Below are 22,972 nucleotides of genomic sequence, written 5' to 3'. Positions count from 1 at the left end.
TGGACACACGGCCAGGAGGAAGTGGAGGTTCACACACTCACGCCGCCGGGGTTTTACTCTAGTTCTCAACTAACACAATCCATAACCACCACTTCCTAAGACCACAACGGACAGCACACACACACACACACACACCTGCAAAACAATTACACGAATTCACCCCACTTAACAAAGAGTCGCTAACGGAACAGGAATCTTGTCAGGATGTATACATCCTGCTTTTCCATATGGATGTGTGGGAAGCAGACACCGGAAAACTGAGGAGCATTTCTGTTTTATCTTTTCTTTTTTGCAGTAAAGTGAATTTGTGTGACAGTCAGATTTTAAACAGAGCCAACCGGACTGAATGCATACAACAAGCTTTCTTTGTGCTGCATTCCGATTGGGAAAAGCAGTGCAACTTTCTTTTGCTCTCCACCTAGTGTGTGTTTTTATTCTGCAGAGCTGTGCAAACGCAGCCCGGATACTTTCACGAGTTCAGTTTAAATGCCCTGCTGGAAGCACAAAGAAACAGAGCAGCAGCGGTGGATAGAGGGAGCATGTGTGTCTTACCGTGTTTCCCAGTGTTATTCCCTGTGTTTCTGAGGTAATTCCACACTGAGAGCTGCTCGTTCAGCCTGTTCGGTAAAATCTTGGCTCTTATTTTCCCTTTAACCAGCTGCAGGCTTGACTACCTGCCCACCCCCACACACACACACACACACACACCGGCAGCAGGGCTTGCAAACAATAAACACACCATGCAGAAGCAGACAGTCAAGAGGATGCAGGTTTCCAGCTCCAAACAAAACAGAATTCCTTCTATTTCAGCCAAAGAAAAAAAAAAGAGTGTGTCTCCCTCGTTCTCCTTCTCTCACTGCTTTCCTCCCTCAATCCTTCAATCCTTCTCCCCTCTCTCTCCCTCCCTCTCTCTCTCTCTCTCTCTCACTCACTCACTCACTCACTCACACACACACACTCTTTCTCTGCTTTTTTCCACTCAGTAGTCAAACAAAGAGAGGAAAGGAGCTGATCTCTCACACACACACACACACACACACACACACACACAGACAGCGCTTAAGCCCAACCCCTGCTATAGGCCAGCCTGCCTCTCTTAGTTTTTTCACATCTCTCGCTCTAAACAGCCCCTCCCCCCTGTCCCCTGTCACCTCTCTCTCTCTTTAGCCTCATTCTCACCCTCCCTCCCAGTGTGTGTCAGATATAAGGGATCAGAAAGTGGAAGGGATCCTTTTACTATAGTTCATTCTCTCGTTCCCTTCCAGTATTTCTGTGTGATCTCAAAGTGCATCATGCCGGTACACCTGCAGAAATCCATAAAATGCATCACAGATTTCTGCAGATGCCCGTCATTCACAAAGTTATACGCTTTCCTCGAATGCTTGTTTATTCAATATTTTAAGTGTGCAACGTGTTCAATGCTTTCACCAAAAATCAGAATGAAAAAGTCTTAATGAACTACACGTCAAGGAGGTCAGTAGGTCAATCAGTATTATATTATATTAGTAATTCTTGAAATGATCTGCTGTTACTTCTCTTATTTGGCCGATTAGTGCCGCAACTTTAGATACCTATATTCTGGTTCATACAGATTAGATTATTCTTCCTTTTTTATTATTATGTTTTCACAATTTATTTATCTGACCAAATTACTAAAACAACTAAACAGGAACCAGAAGAGCATAGTTATATCTTAGGTTAAGTCTTAACTTGATTAAAGTTATTCAACATAAATATTCATTTCATTTATTCAGTCTTTTTTTTATTAATTATTTTAATAATGATCAAACATATACTACAGTTTTGGGGACAGTTTGGGGACAGTAAGCCTTCATGGTTTTAAAGGGGTCATATGATGTGATTTACATTTTTTCTTTCTCTTTGGAGTGTTAAGCAAAGAGTAAAGTCTAAAATCCAAAGAGATATTTTTTATGAAAGTTAATCAGTCATGCCCTCCTAAGACACACCCCCACATGTCTCTGTCACAATGTGGAAAGATTTGCATAACGCCACCCAAATGTTCACGCAAAGAAATGTGAACCATGTTGTGGAGATGCTGTGTGTTTCGCAGTGAAAGCGAAACTACTTTGTTTGGTCTTCCAAAAGAGGGCACAACTAGAAATCAGTGGTTAAGTTGTATTTACAACACTGTTCCAGAACAGTTCAACCCAAATATTCAGATGTGTGCAGTGCATTTTACGAAAGACAAGGACTGTTTCCTGTGAGAGTATCCTACAACACCGGTGTCTGTTTCTATAAAGTGGGGCAGTTCTAACTTTGCAAGAACAGTCTGGCGCTTCTGACTCACAGTCTGTAAGTACATTCACATATGTAAAGGATTTCCACTGATGATTCAAACGTGAGTTTTGAGCAGTGTAGAGCAGTGCTTGTGGTTTGTCGTTTCCCCGATCACTAAGGTCTAAATATCGATAGTATCGATGCCAACACTGATATTGGTATTGGATCGATACAATTGTAATTGAATCGATATTTTAATCTAAATATCTCTCATCTACGTTCATTATACTTTGCTCGTATATTCTACCTCTACAATTCTGAACTAACGGTGCTTTCACATCCTGGCCCACTTTGCTACTCCTCCCCCTCCTGCTGCTCTGCTGTGAGTCGTTGTTGTGTCGTCACTGACACAACGCGCCGAGGAGCTGCGAACAGAGTGAGAGCGAATCTGATAGCACATTCAGAAGGGGGGCTCAGGGAATGTAATTGCACAGGTATATTTGTTCTTTGTTTGTTCTTCAGTAATAACTGTGTGCACTTTATTTCATTTGCTCTTAAAACCAGAAAAAAGGGAGAGATTTTTTTTATTCATTTTTTTTGTTTTTTTTTAAAGGCTGTAAAGAATTTATTCTACAGTGCCTGATAATTAATAATTTTGTGGACTTCAATACATTAATAAAAAAATATTACCTAAATAATTGATCATTCATTCACCTCAGAAATAATGACATAGACCTACTGCACTCAAAGTTTTTTTTTTTTTTTTTTTTAAGTAAAAAGTATTGTATTGGTATCGTTATCGGTATCGGCAATACTGACCCTATAGGTATTTGGTATCGGATCCATACCAAATTTTGCAGTATCGCCCACCACTACCGATCACAAATGCAGACATGGTTTGATATTTACACAGTGTGACACACAATCCAACGCGTGAAAAGACACTATAAGTCATTATAATCAGTAACTATTGGATTATTGTTGGCCCACTGGATGCAACAAATGCCTCATTTGTAATGGATTTCAATGTTTTTGTCTTGTCATGCTAGGACACACAACTAAACAGTATAGTGAGGGGCGTAACATTTCAGCCAATCACAACGCACTGGATAGCTGACCAATCACAGCACACCTCGCTTTTCAGAACGATGAGCTTTGTAAAAATCGATGCGTTTCAGAAAGGCGGGGCATAGAGGAGAAAGAGTAATGTACATTATGTGGAAAATAATGTGTTTTTTTTAACCTTAAACCTCATAAACACATTGCATTACAACAAATACACACAAAATTATTTTTAGCAACATCATAAGACCCCTTTAAACCAGCACTTGTTTGATATTAAAATAAATATTGTGAAATATTGCAATTTAAAATGAATGTTTTCTAACTGAAGTTACTTTCAAATGTAATTTATTTCTGTTATGGCAAAGCTGAATTTTCAGCAGCCATTACTTCAGTCTTTAGTGTCACAGTGTAAGAAATCAATATAATATGCAGATTTGGTGCACCAGAAAAACTTTTTATTGTATCAATGTTGAAAACAGTCATGTATGCATGTTTCTGCATGATTTTGTTTGGATGCATCACTAGTGAAATTTATGTGCATGTGTGAGATACACATCTGTGTGTGTGTTGAAGGCGTGGGACAGAGAATAAAGAAACAGCTGTTTTGTGCTGTAACTTTATTCCTACGGTGTCGACTCAAATCAGCCTCAAGCACACACTCGCACCCTTGAATGGGGACAACAGATGAGGATATCCACGTGCAGCAGAAAACGTTCCACTGCGAGACCCGAAAAAGGAGGCTGGATGGAAAACCCGCTGACTTGGTGCAAAAAAGTCATGCTTACATTGTTCAGTAATAAAGTAAGAAAACACACACACATAAAAAAGTCGTCCCAAGATAAAATGCCAGCTATTTTTAGCTTTCTTTCATGAATTCCATTCCCATGATACAACAAAGACGAAAGTTATTTTAAAAATCTCTCTGAGAAAGGAAGGAAGGGTGAGAGCAAGAGAATTCAGAAGCCAAATAAAGCCACATTCACTATCGTCCACAGTGCCTTTGGCCCAAGCGTTACATAATTTCCATTGTATTGATTTATTACCGCAGAGATGTGGCTGTGTGCCAAGGAGAAGTGAAATATTTGACTCTTGGCCAACAGACAAAAGAAAAGAGATTATGAGTAAATGTGTGTCAGGGAATGCTGCTGGTATCAAAGTCCTTTGTGGAGTTATGTAACCAAACGTATAAAAGATGACTGAATGACACACATGACAAATAACCATGTGTCAGCAAGTCAGATATGATGTAGTTTACACTGCTCTGTCTTTAATTAACAACTTCTTTACAATGCCTGCATGATTTTATTTTTACATTCACTGTAAAAGTTTAATTTCTGATGACTATGGCTTTGTCCATCATATGCAGTATACATGCAATATATGCAAAAGATAAAACACACACAAAAACACATCTCTTCTGTCTACTGTTCTTCCTGTTAACATACTGTGGAAATGTTAGAGAGAGAGCAAGTGTTTTCATAAAGAAAGGAAACTGTGATAGGAGGAAAGGAAAGTAAGAATCATGCTCTTCTGCCCATGCCACCAATCGATTCCTCTTTTCAACATTTCCAACTTCTCGTTTCCCTTCTTTATTTCCATTTAAAATACACAATGAGGAGCTGCTGATTAATTGGCAATTAACGACTAATGAGCTACAGCTGTGTGCTATTACCAATCAGCACATTCCTAACAATGCATCCCACAATGCACTGCTTCCGTCTTTTGACCTAGATTTAAATGAAGTTCTCATTTCTCAAGGAAACTGTCAATCAATTCATATAAACACTGTTAACCCATTAGGAATCATTATGAGCTGATTAGTAACAACAGCATGGCCATGAATGCACAGCAGAGATGCTCACAAGTCTCTGAGCTAGAGTCCAAGTCAAGTCTCAAGTCTCTGAGCTCGAGTCCAAGTCAAGTCTCAAGTCTCTGAGTTAGAGTCCAAGTCAAGTCTCAAGTCTCTGAGTTAGAGTCCAAGTCAAGTCTCAAGTCTCTTTATTATATTAAGTCTCTGGTTATAATAAATGTTCCATCACGTACAGCGACCCATCCAAGCTGCTTAGAACACTGCATAGCTATATATAAGGAATTCAAAGCATGTAATATGTTATTATGACAACTCTATCTATTAGCATACAATATCAACTTTGATTTTGGTATATAATCAGTGTAAACAGGCTATTGCAACATGACAAAAACACCAAGAATGCTTTACTTTTAAGTTAATATCTGTATTTTGCATTTATGGATTCAGTAATGGCCTTCTGTCTGTCCTGGCTGTATAGCTGCACACCTCTTGTCTGGCTTAAGAATGAACAAAGCTACGCTGACTTATGTTATTCATACAATACCTACTCACAAATAAACATCAAAAACAAAGCCGGCTGCAATGAATTTCTGTGCAAAACAGCTTTTACTACAAACACTTCCTCACAAGAACATTGTTATCACACAAGAACATTTTGATAGAGAACCAAAAATATTTAAAGTAGATAAAATTAGAATAAATAAAATGGAAATGTCTACATACTATTACTACTGTAAACTTTGCAAATAGGACATCAGCCCCTTCAAGTCAATGAACAATAACAAAGTGGGCTGCAATGAATATCTGTGCAAAACGTCATGGCTCCGCTCCTACCCAATGACAGAGGCACTCAGGTTTTTTTCCACTGGAGTACTCACGTGAAGGATGCGTGCACAACTAATAACTAATATCATCACGCTATAAAGGGTTGGCCTGCGCTGGGTGCGCCCCTCCCCCTATAACTGTTCTGTCTTGCGGAGGAGCTCATTTGTGTGCATCTGTGTGAAACACGCGCTCTGAAACACGCATAGGAAAAAAGAGCGACAGAAAGAACGGCTCCCCTCCAGCCGTGACTCGGCTCCCATCGTTCATGTTTATGAGCCGTTCAAAAGAATCGGTTCGTTCGCGAACGTCACAACTCTAACAGCGAGCTCATCTGACGTTTACTAAAAATAAACATTGTTCACGAGTCCCGGAGCTCGAGTCCGAGTCGAGTCTGAAGTCTTTCGAGGACGAGTCTCAAGTCGAGTCTGAAGTCACTGTTTGTGCGACTTAAGTCGCACTCGAGTCCGAGTCTCAAACTCGAGTCCCCATCTCTGATGCACAGCAACATTTTTGAAGTAACAACTAAATTTAAGTCATTTACTTTAATTAATGCACATTAAACTGAGCAAAATATGACTTGTAAATTATTTTAAAAATCTATTTGAAGTAAATACTGTTCTTTTGAAATATCTATTCATCAATGGTACCTGGTAAAAAATAATAAATTAATCATGTTTTACAGAAATTTGTAAAGTTGTCAACACCGATAATAATAAGAAATGTTTCTTGAGCACCAAAACGACATATTTTAGTGATTGAACAGAGTAATAGCTGCTGAAAATTCAGCTTTGCCACCACAGGAAGAAATGGAATTTTAATATGTTAATTTAATTCATTTTAATATTTTTTATTAAAATTGAAATAATAATTTTTGATCAAATAAATGCACCTTGGGTGAGCGTAAAATATTAAAAAAAAACATAAAATCATGTAAACACCTTTGTCTGATTGAAATCATACCAGTCAAATTTGCCCAGAATGTATTAATGTCAATGAATGTAACGACTATAATCTAGAAGTTTTTATCCTTTCTTTGAAGCACAAAAAGTAACATGCAATTATTCCATTATTCAATAACACAACACACATTTGAACCATTCTGTTTACCGTCTTATTCCAAACTAAGGGCCCTATCATACACCCGGCGCAATGCGATGCAAGGCTCAGCGCAAGTGTGTTTGCTAGTTTCAGTCCCGCGCAGTACGCATTTTCCCGTCCAGCACCATGCGTTTGATTAGCAAATGCATTTGCACCATTTGTGCGCCCACGGGCGTGCTGGTCTAAAAAAGAGGTGTGTTCAGGCACATTGCTGGTGCATTGTTATTTTAAGGAGCTGAAAATAGACTGCGCCATAGACCAACTCAAACCTGGTCTAAAGTCTAAAGTCAATGGCGCAATTTTTTTTTGTTATTTAAAAAGCGCGTTGGTAGAAAATGTGCCTCTGGGCGGGTCCACAGTGCGCGTTGACTTTGCTTATTACACACAGGGATGCGCATCATACAAACATGCCAAATATTAAAAACAAAAGGATTACAGTGTAAAAGAATATTATTGTGCAGGCTACATAAATATAAAAATGTAGCCTAGTGATGGATAGTCATTGTGTGTATTAGAATTAGGTTACCTATTTGCAATTCAGCCTATTACTACTTATGGTGAATTAAATTCTTATTCATCCCATCCCACCTCGGGAAGCTTTGGTGGATTCCTGCTTGTCCTGTAGAATCTGCTCACGTACTTTAACTTCACGCACGAGCAGATCGGTTTCTTCGCTTGAGAAGCATCTAGCTTTTCCGCCAACAAATTCCGCCATGTAAATAGCGATCCGCCATGGCGCGAGCGCATCTCGCTCTTAAAGGGAATGGGAGATGACACTCTGATTAGTTTATTGAACGTTACGCCCATTACTTATTAAAAGAATAGGCACAATCCCATTCACACTTTGCGTTTAGATCGTTAAAATAGGACCCTGAGTGTCTGTATGTCTAGAATAGAATATGTCTGTAGCTCTACAATGATTTGAATTGTCTGTTTGTGTGTGAGAGACGGTCATGTGACTCTTACACTGCGCTTTTCATTAAAAACTGATACCTCAACCCATCTGTCCAAAACGCAGACCAGGGAGAGACAGACAGATAGAGAGAGCGAGAGAGAGAGAGAAAAGGGTGTTATAGAGAAAACTCTATTCTCTCTCTCTTCTCCATGAGAAATCATTTCCTGTGAGGATGTAAATTAGTATTTGTGTTGTCTGTCTGACATCAGCATGAAATTATAGGTCCATTTCCACCTCCATCTGACTGTCAACCATCACATCAATAATCTATTAATGCGTGCCAGCAAAATGCACATTCCCGCTGTGAATGTGAGGTGAAGGTTAAGTGCTATTCAGTGTGCTAGTCTGCCACTGTCAGCCGGTCCTGATGAACACACACACACACACACACACACACACCTTCAGCACTGATGGCATGAGTGTGTCAGTGCACCCTTTACTCATACACATGACTACAAAAACAGTCATTTTTCACTGCACTCTGCACCTGTTTACATCTGACATTAACTTCCATATCCAATCACAAATGGTCAATTGAGACAGAACGCTATCAACATGCAGAGTTAGTTTGTCAGTTGTTCTTTTAATGAATGTGTATGAACGTTTCCAAATGTTTTGATCAAATTGTTGTAATAAATTTATCACTCAGAGTTTGTGGCCAGTAAGAAATGAATACCCTTATTCTGCAAGGATGCATTAAAATGATCAAAAGCAACAGTAAAGTCATTTATATTGTTACAAAAATAATTAGAAGCAAATGGGTTTACTTTTTTCAAAGTTAGACTCACAACTAAACATGTTATCTTCTACACAAAAGCACTAACACCTACAGGAGCAACTATGATCATGCAGTGAAACTAAACTTTTCCGTTCTCTTCTGACTGAACTTGTTACTTTTTTTTTCCAATCTGTAATAGAGAATGAATAAGAGTTGTAAAGAAAGAGAACAAGAAACATACGGTTTATTTGCAACCCTGAAAAAGCAGGATCCAAAGTGCTTCCTGTTTAGACTAGTGGGAGTAAAAAGGGGGCGGGGCTGGCATTATTATATTTTAATATGTTATATTATTTCCAAGATTACAGCATTAAAACAATTCAAAGCAACAAACTGTAGAATAACCAAATCTGACATTTCTCAACTCAAACTAACTTCTGTTTATACAAGAAAGAAAGAGACAAACAGAAAGCTACGTGAGTTTTGTTGGGTTTGCAGTTTAGTCCTGGACATGTTCAGAGGGAATTCGCCTGCTCTGTTTTCCAACCCCCCCTCCGCCTGGAGCTTAAAGAATGCACCTCTACACAGCTGGCCAAACACACGCTCTCATATAGGAATATAAACACATGCATGGAAACACCTTATCCATACATAAGAATCAAACACATACTGGGAGATGACTTGCATGCACACTTCAATAAGCACTACGGTTGCACACTTGCATAGTAGCAAGTGTGTTGCAAAGTAAAACTTCTGCTAAAGTGTGTGCACGTGAGAAACATGAAAAAACACAAATTTTCATATAATTTGCATGCTGTAGAGCAAGAAAGGCTTCCTTGGGAATGTCTCCCCCCTTTGGCTCTGCAGGCCAGATGGTTTGCTTCTTCCATGTGGATATGTGCAGTCAGGAGCAGCCTGCATTTCATGAGAGGGTGGAGCGATCCACACGGGGGGAGGTTATCCAGCAGGGGATGCAGGAGAGGTGAAGTGGGTTATGGGATAATTTTTAGTAATACCATCTGCGGCAACAAGCAATGCAGAGCTATAACAGCGGCACTACACACAATCATGTCTAGCTAGTCACGTGCCATGAGATAAACAGGCTCAGGAATAAACATTAGCAGAACGCTCCAGCAGACCAGCAAAACATGTCGCACAAGGAGATGACTTGCATGCACACTTCAGTACGCACTACGGTTGCACACAAAGACACTTGCATGCATGGTAGCAAGTGTGTTGCAAAGTAAAACTTCTGCTAAAGTGTGTGCATGTGAGAAAACATGAAAAAACACAAATTTTCATATCATTTGCATGCTGTAGAGCAAGAAAGGCTTCCTTGGGAATTCTCCCCTTTGGCTCTGCAGGCAGATGGTTTGCTCTTCCATGTGGAATGTGCAGCAGGAGCAGCCTGCATTTCATGACAGGGTGGAGCGATCCACAGCGGGGGGAGGTTATCCAGCAGGGGATGCAGGAGGAGGTGAGTGGGTTTATGGGATATTTTTAGAAATACCACTTCTGCTGGCAACACAGGCAATGCAAGCTATAAGCAGCGGTAGGAATCATATACACGCTCACACACAATCATGTCTACTGTCTAGTTCACGTGGACCATGAGATAAACAGGCTCAGGAATAAACATTAGCAGGAACTTCAGCAGACCAGCAGAAACCAAGACGACAACAACTCACAAATCCACACACATACAGCTGTATCGCCACAAGACTGGCCTGCAGAAACACAGACACATCTTTTGCACAAGGCATTTACACACCTACTTAACCAGATGTGCAAACACAAATGCATGCATGCTGCACCATAGTGAAACTTCAAGCAAGACTTTAAGACTTTGTCTCTGGAGGACATGTTTCTCTCACAAAGGTTAACCCAAGGGTCTCAGACTCAACTTAGCTGGGGGCAACCAGGGACAAGTTGAACAGCAAATGCTACTTTGAATTTTTAAGTTATTTAAATGGTAAGTCTGGGGTTGGTGAGATTTTGTGATGCTTTTCAAACAAATTTCTTATGCCCACTTAGGCTGCAGTAAACAGTAATGTTGTGAAATATTATTCAGTGCTGGGCAACAATTAATTCCATCTAAAATAAAAAGTTTTGTGTGTACATAATATATGTGTGTGTACTGTTATTTATTATGTATATATAAATACACATGCATGTATATACATCTAAGAAAATGTTTATATAATATATATATAATATATATATATATATATATATATATATACACACACACACACACTCACACAAATGCATGTAAATATTTTCAAAATATATAATGTATGTATGTGTCTTTATATATACATAATAAATATACACAGTATACACTCAAATATTATATAACAAAATCTTTTTTTTATTTTGGATGAGATTAATCGTTGCCAAGAACTAATATTATATATATAAGTTTAAAGGGCAATTTTCAGTTTTACAATTTACAATTTTCTATTGTAATTATCGTTGTCGAGGTTTAAAACAGTCGTGCTGCTTACTATTTTTGTGGAAGCTGTCACAAAGAAAACATTTATTTGAAATAAACCTTTTGTAACATTTTTACTGTCACTTTTGATCAATTATGCATTCTTGTGGAATGAAAGTATTAATTCCATTTAAAAAAAATTATTCTTACTCACCCTGAAACCCAAAAAGTAAAATTCTCTCTTGTATCAACAAGATACGCTGTTTAATGATCCTGAGAACCTCAGGTTAACATCTTAGACTAAGAATAAGTTTATTTGTGTTTGAAATGAGGCATTAAGATCAATCTCGATCAATGTGAACACAAATACTGCTAGCTATGCAGGCTTGTCACATTAGCGAAAAGCTTTCAAGCATTCATGCTAGCTATCATCATGGTGGAAAAACAGTTTGAAGAAATCCTGTTCGTTTATCTACATATGTGCCTCCTTCCCCACTGCTCCCTGTTTTACTGAGGCAAAGATCACACACAGATTTATTTTCATCTCACATGGACCGAAAAACAGGAAGAACAAATAAAAAGTCCCTGGAAAATCTGCTCCACATTTCATCTCAACCCACCGGGATCCTGAACATCAAAGTCTGTGTGTGCGGGCGATCTCGGGCTCATGCACCCTGATGCATATTTACTCAGCAAACACTCCGGTTCGGTTGCTAGGACACTTGCTCAGGACACGTGCTGAAGCATGACAGGGCTGCATGAACTTTGACCTTTATAGAAGGTGATCTTTTTGACCCTGCAGTAGCATGGCTTTTCATGTGGCCTACTCTCCCATCTGATCTTTCATCTTTCCCCTCTGGCCCTGATTCACAGCTTGCAGAGATAGTTTAAAAGTGTGTGTGTAGAATGGAGCAAGTGTGTGTGAACGTGAAAGTTATTTGGAATGTAATGGCGAAAATACTTAATATTCACATATGAATATGTGCATGTGGTTTTGAAACACACACACACAAGTAAAAACACAAATAATGCAACAACAATTTCACATTAGATATGAATGCATCTGCCTTTTGTCTATGCATTGTGTATATGATGAATAATAGACTTCACACACACTTTTATTGCTTGTACAGTATGTGTGTGTGTGTGTGTGTGTGTGTGTGTGACCTTGGTCTGTTTACACCTGGCATTAACATCCGTCTCATGTGATCCGGTCACTAGTGGTAAACGGAGACACACTGCTGTTTACACCTGGTAATAACATGCATCTGAAATGCATCTCCTGTGACCAAGAGGGTCTCTGATTTCATGATTGTATGCACAACTCACAATATCAGGTAATGTTAATGCAATGAGACACATTGTTTTTAACCCTGTTTACGCATGTGTTTAACACTGACCACATGTGACTGACTCGAAGCAGAATACTAGGTTTAAAGAGGATTGAAGCAGGATGATTAATAAATGCTGAGTGGTGGAAACACACCGATGCCATACATCTTTCTTTACACATATGTACACTACCCTACAAATGTTTGTTTGCAGTAAGATGTTTTTGAAACAACTCTCTTAAGCTCACCAAGGCTATATTATTTGATCAAAAATACAGTAATATATTGAAATATTATTACAATTTAAAATAACTGTTTTCTGTTTTAATATACTGATGTCAGAAATCCTTCTAATATGCTGATTTGGTGCTCAGGAAACATTTCTTATTATTACTGACACTGAAAACCGTTGTGCTGCTCAATATTTATAGAAAAAAAGTGATGAAATAATTTCCTCACCACAAACTTAGTTTACACACTACTCTTGTTTTGTTCCATAACAGGTCCTTGACATAGCAACCATGCAAAATGTTCATCACACACATTTCAGTTTAAGAAGTCTTGCGTCTGAAAGAAGGGTCTGAATGTGTGCCCAGAAAGCCCACAGACCTAATAAACTACTGTCGGATCTGTCCAAAAAAGACCTTATTAAGTGTTCACTATCAGCTGAGTCAGCTACAGACAGCTCAGGCTTAGACAAAACACACACACACACACACACACACACACACACAGGCACGTGCATCTGGATTCTCTTAGCTCACATACAAAGGAGTAAGTATGTGAACCGCTCTGAATGTGCTATTTGTGTGTGTGTTGGGATGTTCGGGCAGTGCTTTGATAGCTGCTGGATGTTGGAAAAGGAAAGGCAACAAGTCCAAAAAGAATGAGCGACAGGAAAAAAGAGAGAGGAAGGGAAAAAGGGTCAAACACACAAACACAAACCACATGCTGCTGGTTTGTACATGCCTCAGCACGTGAGTCTTACAGACTTTCCTCACGGGTTCAAGGAGTTTTTGTGTGCATGGATGCATATAGAAATATATATATATATAAGGCTGCTGTTTAAAAATGTTCATAAGGTTGTGTGTTCAACTGCTGTCTTCACTGCACACACACTGGTTTTGGCCCACAGAAAGACAGAAAGAGAGTGAGTCACCTTTTGGGTTAAAAAATATAAAAATAGAGTGGAAGAGAAACACACACACAAACACACTGACCAAAGACTGAGTCACTTTAGGCCACATCCATCAAACTACTGTGCTCTGTTTCTGTTGCAGACCACCTATTGGACAGAGACATGTGTGCCCCTCTCACTGTGGGCATATGGTTGAGGGGGCGTCGACCTGTCTGGTCCCCGCCCCCATCCCGCTCCTGTCTGACTCCAGGGAGAGAATGTGAGGGAGACAGACAGGCTCTGAAGTTTTGGAAGTTTCTCTTTCCTTGGCTTTTATCTTGGATTTCAACCCCCCTTTCTGTTACTTCTGTCATTCACACACTCACTAAATGGTCACAGTGTAAAAAACTCTACTAAAAGGGATAGTTCCAGTTCATCAACAAAAGAAAACGATCAATTTACTTACCCTCACGTCACTCCAAACCCGAATCAGTTTCTGTCTTCTGTGGAAAACAAAAAGGGAAAACTTCATGAATATCCAGCAGGACGGATTCATTACCATGTAGTACTTCAAGACTCACTTTAACACATAAAAAAGCACCCAAAAGAGCCCATGCAGCATTTTCCAAACGCTCTGATCAGTGAAACTGTGCTAGCCGCTCTTCTGTGTATATTTGCAAGTTCACATATTTACAAGAATTTTACATTTCAGAAGTTCCACAATAGATCCAGAAGTGTAGCAGCATTCACAATAGTGAATCTGACAAATAAAGATTACTACATTTACATTTATACATATGCCAGATGCTTTTATTGTTGCATTATGATTCTTACATTGCATTCAAGGTATAAGTCTTCATGCATTAGAACCCATAACCTTGGCGTTTTAAGCGCCTTGATGTACTGTTTGAATAAATGAAACAAAAGCAATGAAGTGTACATATACTTTTCTTCACTGCAGTGAATGGTGCAGGTGTGATTAGTCAAAAGAATAGTTAAAAACTCTTAATAGTGAATATAATAGACCTGACTTTATTGGGAATAAAAAAAACATAAATATAAAGACATAGCCTATTCAATTGCCTTTTGATCCACTTTTGAATGGATGTCCTCACATTTGACTGTGAGGTGCCCAGGTCCTGTGACTACAAAACGAGCCCAAAATCAGCAGGCTTTAGGTATGAGGTGTTTGTGCTGATATGCTTGTTAGGTTTTCACCAAACGTGCTGCGGTGCATTATAGCAAAACATCTCCACTTTGGTCTCATCTGTTCAAAGGACATTCTTCTAAAACACTTTTAAAAGATAGATGCAAACTTGCAAACCTAAACCGTGCTGCCATGTTTTTTTTAGATAGAACAACTGCTTCTCTAAGATCATTCTGATGTCTTACCTCCTTGGCACCATGTTAACACACACCTGAAGCTTTTATAGAGGTGCTCACACTTGCTGATGATCAGTTAATCAAAGCAGTGCCTGACTGCTACTTACCCACTTAATTCTTATGTTGACAGCAGGGTTGTCCTAATTATGTCACCCATGGCTTTTTCCATTTTGGCTTTATTTTTGTTGAATATATGCAATATACCATGTGTTCATCTGAGGTTTTATTTTCCAAATTTTAAGAACTGAAAAGGTCCAGTTATTTTTTTTATTTATTATATCCTGATAGGAAAACTATGGAATTCAGTAGGGTGTCCTAACTTTTTCCCATGACCACATTATACATAAAAAATCCATCAAAGCAAGAATCATGTTTTTGCTAGTCTGTTTAGCCTGCATGTTTGTACTGGTCATATTGAGAACTGATTTCTAACTACTGAAATTTTGGTATTGTGACAACACTATCCCTTATTTGTGGAAAAGTACTGCGGTGCATGGCTCACTGTTTTATTTCAAAACACACACAGGACTGCAGATGCTGTGCAGTAAAAGTCATCATGTTACATGCAGATAAAGCAGTGTTTTCTTCATACGTGTTGAGTGAGAGAGGAGGGATGGTGACTGCTGGAAGCTGTGTGTAGGTTTGTGATGTTGTGTTGAATGCAGATGGGGGTTTTCACTGGCATGGGGGAAGGGACAACGTCTGGGCGCAGAGGTCATGAGGGTTCAGGGTGTCTTAAAAGTTTTTGTACGCAGACACACACACAATTTTCACACTCACTCAGACGTGTAAGGTCAAGTTAGTGCTTCGATTTCGCTGTGCATATAAATGCCTTTACCACAGGTCTGCTGGCTTATCTAATGTGCAATATATCACATAAATGAGGGTTTCTTGCATTGTCAGGGTTTTACACTGAGCTGATTTTTTATCTGTTTTTTTTATATGAAAACAATATTCCCACAATGATTTTAAGATGGGATACTGATGACAGAATGAATCCGCTTGCATACACTACTATCGGTAAGATATTTTAACGGTTTTTTAAAGAATTTGACCAAAAACTGTAATACTGTGAAACATTTTTACAATTTAAAATAACTGTTTTCTATTTAGATAAACATTTTAAAATGTAATTTATTCCTTATTTGGCAAGGCTAAATTTTCAGAAGTCATTACTGTCAAATGATCCATCTAAAATGCTGATTTGGTTTATAAAGGTCTATTCAAACCAGGAACAATAACTATAAAGATAACGATAAAGATATAGTTGTAAAAACCATTCTCAATATTAAAGAAAAGCAGAATCCACACAACAACTAATGATAAAGCAGATGAATGATGAAAACATTGACACCCAATCAGAATGAATCCTGCTATAAGGAACTTGTGAATTTAAAGCAGCAGACACATGTGCGCTTGTGTGGATGCTAATATCATTATCTTTAGGGCCGTTACATAGTCAACGCGAGAAACGCGCTCCCTTTCATAGTCTAAACAAGCGTCACGGGCGATGCGTGTGTAGCAATACACCGCTCACGCAACAGGGGGTAGTAGAGTCGGGTGATATTGGTAGAGTCGGGTTGCGTGACATTCAGATCACAATGGCAACTGAAGAGGAGTGTATTCTATTGCTGATGAACTATCGTATAAATGTGGATGAATTCGTATAAGTTCACATAATTTTTCCTCTTCGCCCGCCATTGTATTCAAACCTTCTTCTTCTGTAAACACAATATACTTGAATTAATGTACAATACTTGCAATGTCGCCCCCACTGACAAACCATAGTATTGCGTGCATCAGCGCGTCGCGTATCAAAAACTAGGACGACACATTTGGCTACACACCGACGCATAATGGCGGTCGAAGCGTAACGATGCGTAGCCTCGGGGATGCGTATGCGTACAGATGCGTTGACTATGAAACGGCCCTTATAGTTATCATTCTGGATGTGAATGGGGTTCAAGAAGTCATCTTAACGTTTCTTAATTTCTGAATGTTCATTCTTAATAAAATATTAATGTTGAAATGAGTTGTGCTGCTGAATATCTTTGCGATACATTTTTTGATGAATAGAAAGTAAAAAAAACAACAACATTTAAACAAAACAATTTAAAAACAGAATCTTTCGTAACATTATAAATGTCTTTATAGCCACTTATGATAAATTTAATGCACCAATGATCAATAAAAGTATTACTTTCTTTCTTTAAAAAAAAAACCAGGCCTACTTCCTCCAAACTTTTGAACAGTACTGCACATGATTACAAAGGGAACGTAAACTGTTGAAATGTTTCAAATAGTGCAGCACAGATATATATACACACATAAACACAGAAGAATTTTTTTGGGTGCATTTCTTGCTTTTTGTTTAGGCTCATACGTGTGTTTGTTACAAATGTCTACGCATGTTTCTGTGGTTTGGACTCGTTATAGCTAATGATCCATTTGAGTGAGAAGAACCTAATTAAAACACTATGGAGGACCACACATGACCTGAACCACCCTAAGCTCCCCAGACAGCACTTCTCTCTCTCTCTGGGGCTCGCCGTGGGTGGTGCACGGGGCGGTACTGCAGCTTAGACGCTGGTACCACTCTAACGGGCATACAGTGAGGGCGAAGAATTCATTAACCAAAATACTTACGAGTTTGATGTGAGGCCACACACGGCGCGAGACACACACACTGCCACACAGCGGCCACCGCAGCTGCAGTGCGTGTGTGTGTGGAAGAGAGCACGTGTGGAGGGTTGTGGGAGCCGGAGATAGAGCAGGCCGTCAAAGTGAAATGATATCAGAGCCAGAGCGAGAGGCACAGATAAAGCTTGTGCAGTGCCAGTATTTGGGGGTTAAGAGAGCTGGAAGGAGACCAGCTTTGTCCTTCCAGGCTCCAGGGACTCTGGCACAGGCAGAACAGGCTTCAGCTCTGGCCCCGGGCCACATGCAGTGGCAGTGCATGCAGGAAAACCCCCGGATGAAAGGGGATCACCAGGCCACGCAAGACACACACGCTTCCCTACAGCACTAGTAACCAACAACACAACAGCTTCCGGAGCTTACAAGATATGTCTTCACATTTGTCAGCAAATTATGATACTTAATATCTTAATTTTGATTGTATTTGTATTTGCTCTGAAATGGCTTAAAAATATGATTATATTTAATCAGACTAACCACATTTCCAGAAATCAAAATGTTAATGGCACATAATAAAATAAAAGTAAAAAATAATTTTCTATGAAAAAAAAAAAATGGAACTAATGTCAAATGGCTCAAAATGACTTTGAATGATGCACACAAATAAATTGATAAATTGATTATCAACATCTTAACTGATTCACAGAAATAAACAAAACTGTAGAAGCAGCTCTAATGCCAGTATACTGTAGTAAAAGCCTCATTGCAAAACTAGTGTAATAATGTCATCTTAGAAACTTTCACAAACTTGAACACAGGAATTTTTCTCATATAAAAAGTTTTAAATATAAAGAATAATTTGCACTTAAATATGAATGTAAAATGATGTACACTCATATGAGATATGATATATATAGATATATAGGGTGGAACGATACATGTATTTATACCGAACTGTTAAGGTACAGCATCTCAGTTCGGTGCATGAGACTTTACAATGAATACAGGCAATTCACCCCCAATCCAGAGAGGGTGCCCACAGCAACGCAACGCTGTTTGATAACCAGCTGCCAGAAGAAGAACAGCGAATGCCGTGAGTTTTACTTGAAAACAAAGCCCACTAGACAGTGACCATGTGCTGACTCTGAATGCGTCTCTCACAGACTGACAAAGGAGTTTACTTTAAAGGCTTGTGCACTCAACTGTTTGTGAAACGGAGTTCTGTGCTCGTGTATCCTACCTTTCTCATTCAGCACAAATCAAAATATTTCATAATATTTCCATATTTGCGATGCAACGTATCTGAATGCTAAACTATTATTTATCATGTTAATTATAAGCTTGTACTTCAGTTCCAATGGTAACACAGAGGCGGGCACTTTGATGTTTGATTCATTTTATTTTATTTAGTTAAAGTACCAACCACGCTGTCAAGTTAGCAATGCTGGAACCGATGTGTTTTGTGTGTGTGTGTGTGTGTGTGTGTGTGCATGCCGGCACGATCACTTACACTGTTTCCTTATACCAGCAGAATCAACTTTAAACACTTATTGTCTTATTAATAATGCATCACTGTATAAAGGTCTGCTTTTATTTGTCTACAGTCACAATGAAACCAAAACATTGTGCTTTTTTAAAATAAAGAAAACAAATAGGATGTCACTTTCTGCCATTTGAGTTTCCTTTCTGTGAACAAATGAAGCCTGTCACAAAAATGAACTGAAACTCAGCATATATAGGCTACATTACGTGTTGCACTGTTTTTTCCACTTGCTTATCTGTAAACTTAATCAAATATATTTCAATAATTTATTTCTGGTATGTATATACAGTATATATATTATATATATATATAATTAACAATGTAATACTATTTAGTATGCAAATGTGTTTTTCATATTCAGTTAATTCATATTAACTTTAAATCTCAGGGCTACTTCATGTTTATAATTTAGGTCAAAGGGGTTCGGCTGACAAAAAGTTTTAGGAATCGCTATTCTCACGCCATGACGGTGACACAAAATTGTCAAAAAGACAAAAATATGACAATTTCCCATATAAATAACTATTAATAAAGGCCGGTAAGTAATTTCTGGTTTACAAGCAGAAGTAAAAACTATAAGTGGACGGTTACTTTTGTGCCTGAAGACAGATTCCATCGTTTCAATTGAAACACTGTTTGTCTGTCTGTCCCTCTATTTCAGTTACTTCCACTCTTCTTTTCTCTGTCATCCACAAAATCTTTGTGCCGGAGGATATAACAGACAGTAGCCATTTTTTTTCCTTTGACAAAAGCCACCCAAAAAAATAGGCTCCACTTTCATGATGGCAGTTCCAATAGTGAATAGTCCAATAGTACTGTTGCTTGGAATTGCATCATCACATTGCATGTTACTGCTCTGGGATTTTAGGACAAATGAGTGTTTATGAGTCAGTGCGTGTGTGTGTGTGTGTGTATAAGGATTAATGCTTTGTGCCTGAGCAAGTGACCTCTGTATTGAATAGACAAACCAAAGAGATCAAGTTACCCCATTTCCCCCCTTTTCTCCTGCTCTGTCTCTCCGTCTCTGTCGGGTGTAGGGTTTCTCCAGGCTCCAGACAGAGGCACTAATAGGGCCCTTACCCCCAGACACCAACAACACAAGGAGCAGAGAGACAGACAGAGCGAGACGGCGGGGCATGTGTGTGTGAGATGGAAGGAAAGTGTGTAATTGATGGCACACCTGCATGCTATCAGTAAAAACGAGAGCCATGAGTGTGTGATAAAAGAAGAGAAACGAGATGGAGATGTGTGTGTGTGTGTGTGTGTGTGCATGCATGTTTACATTCCTTTTATCATGTTTCCTACAAGCTACAAAAATGAGCTTGCTGCTGCAAATATAAACTAACAACAGATCCACTTCCTGACAAACCTTATCCCCGCTGCTACAAATACCTTTTCAAGATGTTCTATATCTCATGGGGCGCCCCTCATCTGTACCCCACCCCCAAATCCCTCATGACCCCTTAAGGTCATGCAAACTCCTCCCACGTGACCAGTATAACCCCACATGCAGCCAAAGTTAGAAATAATGACATCAGCAGGGTAGAGATTGAACTAAACTTACTTACTAAAAATACAATCAACATAACACACAGTAAATCAAATGAAAATGTAAAGGTAGTAACTATAAAACAAACTAACAACTAGACTCAATTGAAATCTGTGATTTAATCGAGGGATGCAGTAAATATCACCGGTGTAGAATTTAAGGCTGTTTAAATTAACAGGATTGAAAATAACATTGATAATATTAGGAAATGATTATTCAGCACCACATCAGCATATTATAATGTTTTCTGAAAGACGGTGTGACAGTGAAGACTAATGGCTGCTATAAACAGCTTTGCCATAACAGGAATAAATTAGATTTAATATATGCGCTCATGTGTTTTGGAGGAGGCGTGGCTTTGGAGAGTGATTTGCAGGGAGGGTGGGATCTTATGCTTTCATAGCTAGCTTGCTATTGCTAGCCTCTCCGAAATCACCTACCCTACCTTTAATATTACTGTTGTTTTTTCCCCCTGTTTAAGTCTTTAAAGGAATGCACATTTAGTGAGCGTGACTTTCAAACACAATACAAACATCTGTTTGTGGACTGAACAAACAAATGCATTGCATTTCAAATACAGGTCTTGGCTACGTCTCAATCCCGGAGGTCTGAGTGATCAGATCACATCTCAAATGTGTCTTGACTAACATTTACACTAGCATGCAGTTACCAAGTATAAATACACACTAAGATGGAACCAATATGAGCAAACCTAGATACCAAAATAGTACAAGCATCTAAACAGACAGCAAATGTAAACACCACAGAGGAAAGAAGTGAAAAGTTCACATAGCATGCTGTAGGTTATATTGTGCCTGACTGCATAATTCAAAGGTTTAAAGCATTCACCTACGTATACTTCTATATGCCTCTCTATATCTGCTGGGCAAACAGACTTTGCACATAAGCACACAAAAACACCCACACACACTGCAGAGGAAAGAGGCTAGATACAACAGTTACAAAAGACTGGAACCGGTTCTGTGTGTGCGATTAATGGTTACAGTATCTCAGGTAAGCGTGTGGGAATGTTTGAGACCTCTATATGTGCCGAGGTCAGCAGCTACAGCACAACATCACAAACAGAACAGAGACACACTGAGAGATACTTCTGTGTTTACATGTGAGAGTGAAGTAATCTGGTGACAGTTTGAAAGGAAGGAAAAGAAAGTGCTTTCATCGGGCACACTGTATATTTTAAGCAGTGAGCCCCTCTCGCTTTTTAAACCGCGCACACACACACACACACACACACAACTCTCTTCCCCCGCTGGGACTAGCAGACAGACACAGTACGTTGACACTAAACCTCACACACAAACACTCACATGAATATACTCCATTCACTCACCTGGAAACAGCTGGCAGGTGTTCCAACACCAAAACACACACACTATCATTCTCGGCTCATTTAAAACTCTCGATGCATTGCAGTTCATTTATGTCTAACAGAGAGATAAAGAAACCAAACCCTCTTTTTTCAATGCATAATCCAAAACTTTCAGAACAAATCTAAGCAGTGCCACACACTGTTCTCAGGTGCTACAGTCTGCAATCACAAGTCAAAAGAGATTTCAAACATTTCTTTACCAATTATTAAAAATAAAAAAAATATCATTATATTGACATCCATATTAATGGTATATCACTGTACTTTTACTGTAAGTCAACAACTGTCTAGTCTGTATCCCATACAGGGATGCACAATATTTCTGTTTTGACTGACAGTATTTTTACATTAGGATTGCCTTCGATGACATCTAACAATCATATAAAAGAAATCTAATCTAATTAATGACATTGTTAAATGTAATCCTTCTCACAATGAATATACATTTTTCAAACTTCCAACAAGTTTTCCAAAAAAAAAAAAAAAATAAAATTAGCACATTTGAAAGATTTATGCAGGATCCTGTAACAATGAAGACGCTGGAGTTAATTTCACTTTTCCATCACAAGAATAAATTACAATAATAACTAAATTAATAAATTCTTTTCAAATATATTAAAATGACAAAAAATTAAAATAATTTTCACAATATAACGTGTTTACTGTATTTTAATTTTTTAAAAATGCAGCCCTGGTGAACGTAACAGACTTCTTTCAAAAACATAAAAAATCATAATGACCTAAATACATGAAGGTAGCATACATGTGTCCTATGCAAAACATCACTGAGTACTCCACTAAATCTACTGAACCTCTGAGCAACACAACTTTCCACTGGGATTAGAAGCCACAACTAAAAGCTTTTTGGTTTTTGAGTCTTTG

General features: G+C 38.7%; 1 protein-coding gene across 4 annotated transcripts in view; it reads right to left on the bottom strand.

Moving 5' to 3' along the window:
• Nucleotides 1-22,972, bottom strand: part of LOC113105649 (lysine-specific demethylase 6B-like) — a 77,548-nt gene that overhangs the window by 35,946 nt on the left and 18,630 nt on the right. For 2 of the 4 annotated variants that reach the window (XM_026266853.1, XM_026266854.1), the window contains exon 3: nucleotides 14,055-14,091. The gene's annotated coding sequence lies outside the window, so the exon portion shown is untranslated. Of the gene's footprint in view, nucleotides 1-552; nucleotides 862-14,054; nucleotides 14,092-22,972 lie in introns of those variants that run through there. The other 2 variants (XM_026266852.1, XM_026266857.1) reach the window with 1 other exon arrangement.

The sequence above is a fragment of the Carassius auratus genome, chromosome 7, assembly GCF_003368295.1.
Source record: "Carassius auratus strain Wakin chromosome 7, ASM336829v1, whole genome shotgun sequence".
Classification (NCBI taxonomy): Eukaryota; Metazoa; Chordata; class Actinopteri; order Cypriniformes; family Cyprinidae; genus Carassius; species Carassius auratus.
The sequence above is the reverse complement of the archived record's forward strand: the minus strand, read 5'-3'. Positions and strand labels throughout refer to the sequence as shown.